Genomic DNA, 5,520 nt, shown 5'->3' on the forward strand with positions numbered 1-5,520 from the left:
AGAAATATGTATTTAAACTGTTAAGATGACTTAATGTATTTTAGATGTGAGAATAAGGAAAAAATAAACTGTAGTATATCATTTACTTAAAAATACTAAAGTCTAAATAACTTAAATCTAAAATACGTAAAATACATTATATATTATATACATAAGTGAAGCTAAATTACAATAATTCAATCTATTTATTTATATATTTTATAAACATCTTAGTTTAATTTTATTCTAAATATGTAATATATCCTTTATAATCTCATGCTAATTTATACACATTCTACTACTACAAATCAACTACAACAATTAGTAACATAAATTAGGGTTCATATAAATACACAACTCAGCTAAACTTATATAAGTAATTTAATTTATGTCTGCATTTAATTTTTTGTTCATCTAGGGAATTAATTTTTTATCAGTTAATAATATCTCCTTAAATTCATTAGTACATAATAAACAAAAAGCACTACCTATTCGTTAAGATTTAGCCTTACAAACGATCTCCCAATTTAAATTGTGCATAATATTTTTAGATTTTAGTTCCCATATATATTTACTAAGGCCAGTAGAATTAATTAAATTTCTATTCTTAAAAGAATTCACATGTTGAGCCACACGTAATTTAATTTTGTTAGAAGTCGACCCTATGTAAATAGTATTTAAATTATAACCATTCATACTATTATCATAAAGCAAAGTCACTACACATTTATATACTACGTCCTCCAAATTACAGTTATTATTAAATTTTCATTTATTTTTATCTCTACATGTACAATTATGTTCTGGTCTGTATTATTATTATTGGAATAATTACTTGATTTGTTTTTGTAAAACTTATTCAGCTTAAAGAAGAAATAATATTACCAACATTATTAGTAGTAGAGTAACCAACTCCAAAATTATCACTACAAAAAATGTTATTATATTTTTTATTATCTCTAATGAATACCTCAATTATATTTAAAATCTCTTTAATAATTTTTGTTTTAACTTTACACCATTTACTAGTTATTCTTTTATATATTTTATTGATTTTTTGAATAAGGTTTTTATGATATATTTATTTTCTAGAGGGTGTGAATTACATTCTTCTTTATTGAATTATTTATCTCTCTCTCTCTCTCTCTATATATATATATATATATATATTTTTATATATGACGTTGACCACTAACGTGAACATTCAATGTGCTAGAAATAGATCACATCTTGTGTCTAATAAGACCTAAATTGTTCTCAACATGAAATATAGCGTGATACCAAAACGTAAGCGGGCAAGACATTTAAAATCACCGAAAAAGGAACATTCTTAAACGGACCGGTTTCAAAATTTAACAATCTTCTGTTTAAAAATGTTCCTTTTTCGGTGATTTTAAATGTCTTGCCTGCTTACGTTTTGGTATCACGCTATATTTCATATTGAGAACAATTTAGGTCTTATTAGACACAAGATGTGATCTATTTCTAGCACATTGAATGTCCACGTTAGTGGTCAACGTCATATAAAAAATGTACTTTAATCCCCTGAGATTGCAGATACTGTTTCTGAATCTCTTTGATTCTTTAAATGTGCTAGCTTCCTGGTAATTAATCGCAGTGAGACAACTTGAAATCATGGATATGGAAAATTAACTTTTTCAAACTATTATCACTACTGGAGATTTATTTAAAGGACAGCAATACCTCAGCCCCTTCCTCTAACTTTTCTGCCTGATACTCTTTCCACTTCACCTCCTTTTTGATATCATACACCACTACCTACAACCCCAGGAAACCCCACTCCTTTCTCTGGCTCCACTCTTGGACTGACTACCTGCTATACTAGAATGTAACTCCTGCTCCACTATATAGACACCTAGTGTCTGTACTTGCAACTTCAGAATTATCTGTAAACTCATAATCTCTAAATATATCACAGTGGACAACATCTCATGATATAGATGTGTGATGTCTATAGTTTTCCATACAAGATATAAGCTGTCATGATGTCTGAACATTATATCAGAATGGACAACATCCACATGCCATTATACAGAAACTTTGTACATTCTACTAAACAAGGAGACATACATTGCCTAAAACTGTAAACATTGTATTCCAGAGGTTAACTTACCTACTACTACATAACTTGGTCGCATACGACCATATTGCAAGACATATTACTCTATATCTGGAAGGGACTTTGCATCAGCCACAGACTTGGTCTGTAGCACTCAGTAAGCTGTCCCGTAAGAATTTCCAGCTACCTTCTATGTCCGGGGACTGTAGTTCCTCCTCCCTCACATTAAATTTCTTGATGAGGATGTCCCTAAATCTCTGACCATGTGAAGGGTTTTTTAGCTTCCAAATCCTTCTCTTCTGGATTGGTCTGCTTCTAGGCATCCTCCTGGTCTCGAGTCAAAAGTCACTAATAACTAGTCTATGCTGGGGGGGGGGGCATTCCTCACCTGGGAGGGTCCTTGTATTTAAGAGCAACCCTGTTTCCTGCTGTCTGGTGAGGATGAAATCAATCTAGCTAGCAGAATCCCTTGATTGATAGTTTATCAGGTGGCTGTCTGGCTTCCTAAACTTAGTGCTGCAGATTAAAAGGTTACATGCATCACAGAACTCCAGTAGCCTAGTTCCCTCATCATTCCGGGAACCAATACCATGGCCCCTGTGTACACCAGTGAGGATACCAGATTTCTGCCCAACATGCCCATTGAAATCTCCAAAGATGAGGTCATTGCTACTCGTCTTTGAGGTAGCCTGTAGAAGGGTATCATAAAAGTGGTCCTTCTGATCATTTGGTAGCCCGCATGTGGGGCGTAGGCACAGATAATTGTAGCCATGCTGTTCTGCAGGACTAGCCTGAGCTTAAACACTCTATCACATACCCTAACATCCTCTATAACCTTATCCACCCATTTCTCCACAAGGAGTATGCCTACACCCCTATGCCATCCATGTTACCTTGCCAGAAGACTTTATACCTATGTGCCTTGCCAGTGAGAAGCTGAAGCTCCTTTCCATCTTACCTTTTGTATGCAGCATACATCAACCCATCTCCTTTCAAGCATCTCTACAATCTCACTCAACCTACCTTTCAGTGTGCCAACATTGACAGTGCAAACTCTGAAAACTGGGAAGGGAATGCGGGGTGGGGCTTGGGGAGGAGAGATGTTATTCAGCGCCTGAAAAGAAGAGGGAGGTTGTTGTGATTGTTTTTTAGGCATGCTTCATCTGTTCTCTGTTCTGACCTGACAACATTCAAACATTCAAGCATGTTAAGATTGTTGCCCCTACTGGAGGTAGGAGCTGGTGTTAGCGGCATTGTTAGCATAAGCATTATGGTCATTGAATGATGTAAATTTAAGCGGTGTAGCAAAATATGGATAAATTGATAATTTATCCTGACTGACTGCTAACCAGTACACTTTCCCTCTCTTCATTTCTTTATTTTCTCTCTCCCCACTTTTTTTTCCTCTCTTCCTGTTTTTGATTTGACCTTACAAACACATTCCCAACTTTTAAGTCACTTCAAAAAAACCCTCGATTCAATAACACCATTTACAAACTCTATGCTTGGAATGAGCAATTTTAAATACTATTGGAACTCACATACAAGTTACAGGAAACTTATATGTATACCATTCTGCTTAAATAATGGAACTGCAGATACAATATCCCTGCATATCTCCCGTCTGTTTTCATTACTCCACTTCACACTATTTCATATCTTCTCTAGAATAACTATTGCTTAACCATTTTCTTACACCGTCACCGATGAAAGGATATATAAAATATTCTGGAAGCAGCTGTAAGACCTCTTTATAAATGTTCTGAAATCTTTCACAACCTTGGATTTTTATCTCATTCTGATAATTTTTCATATATACGTATGCTGATATATGGCCGACATTAGACTCCTCATTCGCATAATCACCGAACCTGGAGCTTAACTATACTCTGTCCATAGCACTTACTCAGCATTACCTGACATCTTTGGGTCTTCTTGACACCATTACCTCTCATAACCTATATATAATGTGTGTATACATATTATATATATATATCATCATCATCATCGTTTAACGTCTGTTTTCCGTGCTAGCATGGGTTGGACAGATCGACCGGGGTCTGGGAAGCCAGGAGGCTGCACCAGGCTCCAGTCTGATCTGGCAGTGTTTCTACAGCTGCATGCCCTTCCTAACGCCAACCACTCCATGAGTGTAGTGGGTGCTTTTTACATGCCACCAGCACGGAAGCCAGTCAGGGCGGCGCTGGCATCGGCCATGTTCGGATGGTGCTTTTTGTGTGCCATTGGTACAGGTATCACAACTAGAATTTCCATTTGATTTTTATTTTGATGTTGATGTACTTTACTCAATAGGTCTCCTCAAGCACAGCAGGTTGCCTTACGATCCAAGGTAAGCACAGCAGGTCGTCCTACGATCCAACGCACTTTTGAATGGGCTGGGGCTGGTTATGCGAAACTGGTGTAGGAGACAGCCATGAACTCACTTTATTTGTCGGGTCTTCGCAGTGACAGTGTATCTCCAGAGGTCTCGGCCTTTCGTCATTGCCTCTGTGATGCCCAACATTCAAAGGTCATGCTTGACCACACCATCCCATGTCTTCCTGGGTCTACCTCTACCCCGGATTCCTTCAACTGTTTGGGAATATATATGTACTGTATACACACACACACACACACGCACATATATATATATATATATACTGTATATATATATATAGACAAGTGCACATACACACACATACACAAATGGAGACTGAAACACATGACCTATTATACACGCACACTTTACTTCACACAAGGACACATATAGAGACACACGCCCACACATATGAAGATGCACATCCATACATACAAACACGGTACATAGTTGCAAAACATACACACTCAAACATGCACACACAAAGAGACAGAGGTACACACACACACATATACATACACACATACATAAAAACACACAAACACTGACACGAAAACATGAATATGCAGAATACATACATACAAAAATACACACATACATACATATATACATATGCACATACATGCATATACACACACATGCATACATACATACATGCAAAACACACACACACACACACTCAAACATGCACACACAAAGAGACAGAAGTACACACACACATATACATACACACATACACACGCACACACATACATAAAAACACACAAACACGGACACGAAAACATGAATATGCAGAATACATACATACAAAAATACACACATACATACATATATACATATGCACACACACGCATACATGCATATACACACACATGCATATACACACACATGCATGCATACATACAGGCATGTGTAGGCACACACACACTAACCCACACACATGTGCACAAACAAACAAAAAGGAACTAAGTGTGAATAATGGACAGAGTCAAAACTAATGAAAAGGTTGCAAGACGCAACGAAAATTTCAGCAAAATAAAAAAGAAGTGGAAATTTTACTGGTGAGTGTGTTAAATTATAAGGC

The sequence above is a fragment of the Octopus bimaculoides genome, chromosome 9, assembly GCF_001194135.2.
Source record: "Octopus bimaculoides isolate UCB-OBI-ISO-001 chromosome 9, ASM119413v2, whole genome shotgun sequence".
Lineage (NCBI taxonomy): Eukaryota > Metazoa > Mollusca > Cephalopoda > Octopoda > Octopodidae > Octopus > Octopus bimaculoides.